The 8,696-nt window shown below is 43.9% G+C and overlaps 1 long non-coding RNA gene across 1 annotated transcript; it reads left to right on the forward strand.

Moving 5' to 3' along the window:
• Positions 1 to 381: 381 nt before the first annotated feature.
• LOC119295551 lies at positions 382 to 2,094 on the forward strand. Its single transcript, XR_005144108.1, has 2 exons — positions 382 to 1,112; positions 1,216 to 2,094. It is a non-coding gene; the product is annotated as an uncharacterized LOC119295551 (long non-coding RNA).
• Positions 2,095 to 8,696: the final 6,602 nt, after the last annotated feature.

The raw sequence follows: 8,696 nt of genomic DNA on the forward strand, positions 1-8,696 counted from the left end.
TTCAGCTGACATGACACAGTGAAGATTTTGAACGAGTTTCAAATAGAACGCACATGAAGAATTTGTGAATAGATTGGATTGAGTATAGCATAGAGGGGGAAGGATCTGATCACATTCACTTAGCAGAAAATACAACTTGAAGAAATAGCCATAAGTGAATGTTGTAGAGGACATAAACTCATATTATATATATATATATATATATATATATATATATAGGGATGGGTCTATGCTGATAACACCCCTTAAGAGTCTTATTCTGCTAACACCTAATCTTATTCTGCTAACAGTTTCGTGCTGACCCGTAGCTCCAAACTAACTCCGCAATAGAAATAGACCGAACTGCACGAGCCAACAAAAAATAACTCCCCGCAGCGCTCACTCCTCCCCACGACCTCCACCAACTCCCTGCTCGCCTCCAAGCCAGCCACCTCCCTGGACCCCAATTCCCTCCCCGCACCGCCCCACCTCCCTCCCCACCTTCTCCGGCACGACGCGCCCCTACCCTCCCCACCTTCTCTGGCGGCACCGCCCACCACCACCTCCGACCGCGTCCCACAAGAACCACCTTCTATGCTGGTCGCCGCCCTCCTCTTTCTCCCGCGCCATCGAGCGGTCATGGCGGGATCCGGACGCCCTCTGCCACCGGCGCGGCCGCAGCCACCAGATCTGGCCGTCGTGGCCATTGGTGCATCCACGACGACGGATCTGGCTGCTCCAACCCTCAGAGTAGAAGCCCCCCGCTCATTCAGCCAGGCGCTGGATCCGTCGAGATCCGCACGGGGGTACTATGAAGTGGGTCTCTATGGGGCGACGGCCTTCTTCTCCACCGACGGCCAACATCAACGCCAAGCTCCACCCTCTCCCTAATCTCCCTCGGTGGCGGCGCCCCTCGCCTGCAGCCGGCGCCTCCAGCAGCGCTGCCCTGTCATGCATGGACAGCGATCCAACTTAGCCAGGCCACGCGAGGATGCAGCCGGCCAAGCCACATCGTCGTCATCCTCGTCTTTGGCCATCACTGCTCGGATTTGCACCACCACTGGTGCCTCATCGCACACCTGTCCACCGCCAAGGGCCGAGGAGGAGTCCAGGCGGCCTTCATCTCCTCTCTGGTGAGGCCTCTGATGAGCATCTCCGCCTCGTATACAATTCCTACCCCACGATATCCTCCTTTACACTGATGTGTTTCAAAAATTCCATCTCTCCCCTCTGCAGAGAGGAGCCGCACGGCAGGGGAGGGGAGGGTCTGACTGCGGGGGTCACGGAGGAGCTGCTTGCCAGGGCGCGACAGCTCGGATCTATCGCCGACCAGCGTATGGAAAGGCTGGTGGTGGTCGTGGTGGCTCGTAGGCCCCGGCCCGCCGGCGCACAGGAGGGAGATGTGGGCTGTAGGAGGGTGGTGATGGCACCCTCGCCTGGATCCGGGAGGAGCTGGGTAGGAGTGGGTGGCAGCGACCACCCACCGCATCACTGGCCTCTGTGCAGCTCGGTTGCCGCTCCCCGTGCAGCTCGCATGCCGCCCCCGTGCAACTCACCTCCCGCGAGCAAACTCTCTCTGGCGAGTCCATCTCGTGTCCGCACCACTTGTTGTGTCAGTTCGATTACATGGATCGGTTTCAGTGCGAGAGCGCAGCAGCACTCCCACGAAAGGACCTAGTGCGGTTCATTAGCTTATTCTAAATTATTGAAAAATCCTGCAGTCCTGTTTCTAATTAGTAACAAAACAGTTTGAGTGCAGTTTTTTGATTATTTTGCAGCAGCACTTCCATTCAACCCGCAGGTCGTTTCCAACACAAAACGTGCATTTTGGATGCGCGTGGTGTTTTGTTTCACCTCGTGACAGAATGCAACCCAGGTCGTCACTCGGTGCAGTCAACCTCGCCATGCGATGACGTACACCGACGTCTCCAAGCAGTTCTGACGACCAGCTCGCGTGAGCCCGCAACTCCCCGACTTTCTTTGTTGTGGGTCGTATGAATTACAGTGTGGCTCAGATCATACCATGAAGTTTGGAGCATGTGAACATGCAGTGTAAAATGGTGCATTTTGTTTTTGAGGGGTTTATGTATAAAAATTACAGGGACTTTATTTGAATGTGTTCATAAATTGCAGTTTGGAGTATCTGCACATGCAGTGCAGACGCTGCTTTTGTGTTTGTGGATTTTTTTGTATAAAGATTGTAGGGTCTCATTTGTTTGCACCGAAACATGGTGATGTTCAGACATGAGCATGCAGTTTCGACCATGTGGACATGCAGTGCAAAATGGTGTTTTCCGTGTTTGATGATTTTATGTATAAAAGTTATATGGACTCGTTCGAAAATTGTTTACCAAAGAAGTTCATTTCGAATTGTGTTGCGGCTCATTTCCCTTGACCATGTTGTTCGCTTCTTTGCACATGTACAACTCGCCAATGTGGAAACCCAGAACTCCATACAGAAAAAAAGAAGGAAGTGAAGTGCAAAGATGTGTTAAATGAAAAATGGTAGAGAAATGACAAAAAAGTAATGTCATTCACTTACCATTTGATGCAGTGTTGTTTTCTAACTAATGTCATTTGATGCAGTGTGGTTTTCTAAACTGAAGCAGTGCGGTCGGCTGTCTGATGTTGTTCATCTTGTAAGTGACCATTTGATGCAGTGCGGTTTTCTAACTGAAGCAGTGCGGTTCGATGTATGATATTGTTCATCTTGTAAATGCAAAGAAAAAATGTTACTAAAACGAGAAATAAAGTAATGCGGTTTACTTCTCCATGCATTTGGGGTTCATGTACGCCCGATGTGAAGTCCCATCCACTTCCTCGGATGAGAAAATTTACGTGTAAATAAAAAAAATCAAGCAGTTCGCTTGCCCATCTGATGGGGTGCGGCTTCCTGTCTAAAGCAGTGCGTTCTTTTGTCTGATACAGTACACAAGTCGATTTGGGTGTCGCGAAAAATAGAGTTTCCGCATTTTGGTAAAATTGAAACTGCTCTTTTGTGTTTGAGGAATTGGAGAGTGTATTCTACATGAAAAAGTTGCGTCTCATCGATATATTTCCAACAGCGTATAATTCGAATCATTTCGACCAGCCGTTCGTAAAAATTTCGCGAAAAAACAGCCACTGCCTCTCGAAGTCAGCCGCACGATTTTCAAAATTAACTAAAAATCGTAAGAAATTTCAAAAATATTTCAACATATGAAAGTTGCGCCTCGTTCGTAGCTTTCCAACGGCGTATCACACGCCTCGTTTCGACAAACGGTTAGAAAACTGGAGCAAAAACAGTACCGAAAATTTCAAAAAAATTGAAAAACAGAGTTCCGTGATTTAGTAAATTTGAAACTGCTCTTAAACCATAAGGAATTAGAGAAACATTTATATATGAAAAAGATGCGCCTCGATGATATCTATCCAACGGCGTATCGTTTGCTTCATTCCGACGAGCGGTTTAGAAGAAATCGCCAAAAAACGCTCGCTGTCACTCGTCATCCGCCGCACCATTTTCAAAACTGCTCTTAAACCGTGTGAAGTCTCGAAAACTGTCCAACATGTAGAAGTTGCGCCTAATCCATAGCTTTTCAACGGCATATTACACGCCTCATTCCGATAAACGGTTAAAAAATTAGAGCGAAAACACTACCGAAAAAACAACGCGTGCAGTTTTTTCCGCCGAGAAGTTCACTAGTCTATATTGCAGTGCTCGTCGTCAAGAAGATGCAGTGCACTTGCGTTCAGCATGCAGCGCGGAAGTGGTGTGCAGAATAGTTATTCTGCTAATATTAGCAGAATAGACCGTCTATATATATATATATATATATATATATATATATATATATATATATATATATATATATATATATATATATCCAATGAAGAAAAACGATGGAAATAGTGAAGATTTTGAAAAGTTAAAGAATTTGAAAAACTGAAGAATTTCAAAAACTGAGAAAAGACTCAAATTGAAGATTTTCAACTTTGGTGGTGGCGTGACCCACCTTATAAGAATGATGATTTCAGACACCGCGTACAATTGTCGTAGGGTTCTGAGAATCAAATTCTTCATTAATTTCTTCACACTTAGAGTGTTATTCTTCATTGATTGAAGAAAAACGTTTCTTCATGTGTTGCACATCTAAGTCATCAATTTTGCATAAGTGTTAGGATGTGTGTCCTTTTCAAAGAACATTCGAAGATTCTAAGATATTTAGCTCACACCGCAACTTGCTAAATCTCCTCTCATCCAAGGGCTTAGTCAAGATATCGGCTAGCTGTTCTTCAATCTTCACATGCTCAATAGAAATGTCGCCCTTCAACACATGATCACGAAGAAAATGATGACGAATCTGAATGTGCTTTGTCTTTGAGTGCTAAACTGGGTTGTGAGCAATCTTGATGGCACTCTCATTGTCACATTAGAGAGGCACATTCTTCACGTTGATGTCTTAGTCCTTGAGAGTTTGCTTCATCCACAGCAATTGAGAACAGCAAGAACCAGCAGCAATGTACTCAGCTTCAGCAGTAGACAGTGATACGCAGTTCTATTTCTTCGAGGACCAACAGACCAAAGATCGTCCGAGGAAATAACAAGTACGAGATGATGACTTGCGGTCCACATGATCACCAGCATAGTCAGAGTCAGAATATCCAATGAGATCAAAAGTAGAGCCCTTGGGGTACCATAGTCCTAGTGTTGGTGTGTGAGCTAGATATCGAAGAATATGCTTCACAACCTTATGGTGTGATTCCTTCAGTGTAGCTTGAAATCGGGCACACATGCAAACACTAAGCATTATATCTGGCCTAGATGCACATAAGTACAATAAAGAACCAATCATGGAGCGGTATACCTTGTGATCGAAGTCAATACCATTTTCATCAGTGCATAGATGGCCATTTGTGGGCATAGGAATTTTGACTACTTTGCAATCTTGCATGCCGAATTTCCTCAGAACATCCTTGAGGTATTTCTCCTGAGATATGAATATGCCATTGTGCTGTTGACGAATTTGAAGACCTAAAAAGAATTTCAACTCTCCCATCATAGACATTTGATATTCTTCACTCATCATATAGGCAAATTCATCACTATAACGTTGGTCAGTACAACCAAAGATAATATCATCAACGTATATTTGGCACACAAACAGTTCACCATCAAAGAGAGTAGGGTCGAGTGAACCGGGTGTGAAGCCATTCTTCACGAAGAATTCCTTCAAAGTATCATACCACGCCCGAGGGGCCTGCTTGAGGCCATAGAGGGCCTTGTTGAGTCTGAAGACTTTGTCAGGATTCTTTGGATCTTCAAAACCTGGGGGTTGAGCAACATATACTTCTTCCTCAAGCTTACCATTGAGGAATGCACTTTTCACATCCATTTGATATAAAGTGATATTATGATGGTTAGCATAATCAAGTAATATGCGAATAGCCTCAAGTCTTGCAACAGGTGCAAAAGTTTCATCGAAATCAATTCCTTCAACCTGTGTGTAGCCTTGAGCTACAAGTCGTGCCTTGTTCCTCACCACAAGGCCATTTTCATCTTGCTTATTGCGGTAGATACATTTTGTGCCAATGATATTATGCTTGCGAGGATCTGGACGTTTGACCAGTTCCCAGACATTGTTGAGCTCGAACTGATGTAATTCTTCTTGCATGGCCTGAATCCACTCAGGCTCCAGAAATGCTTCATCTACCTTAGTGGGCTCTGTGATAGATACAAAAGCATAGTGCCCACAAAAGTTAGATAAATGTGAAGCTTTTGAGCGGGTGAGAGGACCTGGTGCTTCAATGTCATCGATGATCTTTTCAACTTGCACTTCTTTTGCAACGCGAGGATGAGCTGGTTGTCGTCGAGGAACTTGATCAGCATTTTCATCAGCACCATTTTCTTCAGCATTTTCCTCAGGTACATTAGCTCGACGATCTTCGCATTCTGGAATGAATTCTTCAGTAGATTCTTCGGTAGGAATGACATCCTAAGTAGCCTTGAACTTGATAGAATCCTCAGGTGCTGGTTCATTTATCACAGAAGGTAGGTGCTCTCTTTGCGAGCCATAAGTTTCAACTAACCGCACATCTAGAGTTTCAACAACCTTGTGAAGAGCGTTGTTGAAGACTCTGTAGGTGTGCGAGTCCTTTCCGTAACCAAGCATAAAACCTTCATGTGCTTTCGGTGCGAATTTAGCATTGTGATGAGGATCTCTAATCCAACATTTAGCACCAAAGACTTTGAAATAACTCACATTGGGTTTCTTGTCAGTGAGGAGTTCATAGGCAGTCTTCTTGAAGAATTTGTGAAGATATACTCTATTGATGATGTGGCCTGCGGTATCAATTGCATCAATCCAAAAATGATTAGGCGTTTCGTATTCATCAAGCATAGTGCAAGCCATCTCAACAAGAGTTCTGTTCTTGCGCTCCATGATGCCATTTTGCTGAGGAGTATAAGGAGCAGATAACTCATGAGTAATACCAAGTTCATAAAGATAGTCATTAAGACCGGAATTCTTGAACTCAGTTCCATTGTCACTCCTGATGTGCTTGATCTTCACACCAAAGTTGGTTGAAGCCCTCGAGGAAAATCGTTTGAAGACTTCCTGCAGTTCATGTTTGTAAGTGACAATGTGTACCCATGTGTAACGAGAATAATCATCAACAATAACAAAACCATATAGGGATGCATCATTTGTCACAGCAGAATAATGATTAGGACTGAAGAGATCCATGTGAATCAATTCGAATGGACGAGTAGTGGTCATGATAGTCTTCGTTGGATGCTTGGCCTTGGTCATTTTTCCAGCTTCACAGGCTCCGCATAAGTGATCCTTGAGGAATTTGACATTCTCAATGCCAATGACATGCTTCTTCTTCATGAGCGTGTGCAGATTCCTCATGCCAGCATGACCAAGTCATCGATGCCATAGCCAGCCTTCTGAAGCTTTTGCAAGTAAGCACACGGCAGGTTGTGGTCCTGTAGGGAAATCAACAATGTACAAGTCTCCTCTCCTAAAGCCTTCAAAGACTTTGTAATTGTCAGCTTCCATGATCACAACACAATGATATCTTCCAAAGACAACAACCATATCGAGATCACAAAGCATTGAGACAGACATGAGGTTGTATCCTAAGGACTCGACAAGCATGACTTTGTCCATGTGTCGATCCTTTGAGATCGCAACCTTACCTAGACCCAATACCTAACTTTTGCCTTTGTTAGCGAAGATGATATGCTTCAGATGTGACGGTGATAAGCGAGCATCCATCAATAGGTTCTTGTCACCAGTCATGTGATTTGTACATCCACTATCGAGGACCCACTCATTTGCTTTGGGCTAATCATCCTGCAGATGAATTAGTGCATCTTACGAACTCATATACTTCATCAGTGAAGAATATGACATCAAATTCATCTGTTCAATTTCATCAAGCAATAGCACAGATAAGCAGTGTGAGGATGTGTGAAATGAAAGTTCATTTCATCATGATTCACCTGCATCCTTTCAGGCATTTTGTCAGGCCCCCAGCAAATTCTTCAAACGATAAAGCACGTCTGGAGAACTGACCCTGCGGAAGAAGTTAGTTATTTTTCTTTACCACCCACATTTGAAGGGTTGGCAAAGAATTCATCACTCTACAAGCACCATATGAGAAAGGTGGCATAGAAGCTAGTCCACTTTGCTTCACATAAGATGGGTTAGGGTAAGCATATGAATAAGCAGAGAAATTCTTCGAGGACTTATGAACATAATGATTTGAAGAATAATGCGCATATTCATAGCCCTTAGCTCTACCCTGCGAAACAGAAGGGTTAGCACGATGATGTTCATATGAGAACTTTGATCCTTTTGAGGAATTTGATCTACGTGAGGAATTTTGTCCGTATGAGGACTTGGATCCATATGAAGAATTTGGTCCATATGAAGAGTTTGATCTGGGGTTCCTATTCTTCACTAGTGGTGTCATGAGGACATTCACCTGAAGACTTTCAACATAACTTTTGGGAACCCATATTTTCTTCATAGGGGAACCGTTCCTGCAGTTAGTGCCAACATATCTAGCAAATACTTCACCATTCTGATTTTTGAACAGTTTATAGTTGGAGTCAAATGACTCATCAGAAGAATGAGGAGATTCACATGTAAAGCCAGATAAGTTAGATGGATCAACTAGAGGTCCCTTTGCAGCAACCCATGAGGTTTTGGGGTACTGCTCAGGCTTCCAATATGTTCCATCAGCATTGAGTTTCCTTTCAAAGGCAATACCCTCTTTCCTAGGGTTTTTGTTGAGGATCTGCTTTTTAAGCACATCACAAAGAGTCTGATGCCCTTTGAGGCTTTTGTACATGCCTGTCATATACAATTCCTTCAGCCCTGCATCATCAGTGATACTAGCAATGTCCTCAGATGAGGAATTAGTGATAGCACAGGCAGATGAAGAATTTGTAACATTTGAAGCATTTCAACATTCAGGTGAAGAATTAGCAGATTCACGTTCAATGCACTTTAAGCATGGAGGATCAAATTCTTCCTGAGTAGCGCTGATTTGTTGAGCAAGTAATGAATCGTGATCCTTCTGAAGATCTTCATAACTCACTCTTAGCTTCTCAAGATCTTGCTTTCTTTGAAGAAGTTCAAGAGAAAGCTTCTCGTGATCAGATAAGAGAGAATTATGATGACCTTGAAGGTCGTCAAACTTGGAATGGAATCCCTAAAGACTTT

The sequence above is a fragment of the Triticum dicoccoides genome, chromosome 4B, assembly GCF_002162155.2.
Source record: "Triticum dicoccoides isolate Atlit2015 ecotype Zavitan chromosome 4B, WEW_v2.0, whole genome shotgun sequence".
Classification (NCBI taxonomy): Eukaryota; Viridiplantae; Streptophyta; class Magnoliopsida; order Poales; family Poaceae; genus Triticum; species Triticum dicoccoides.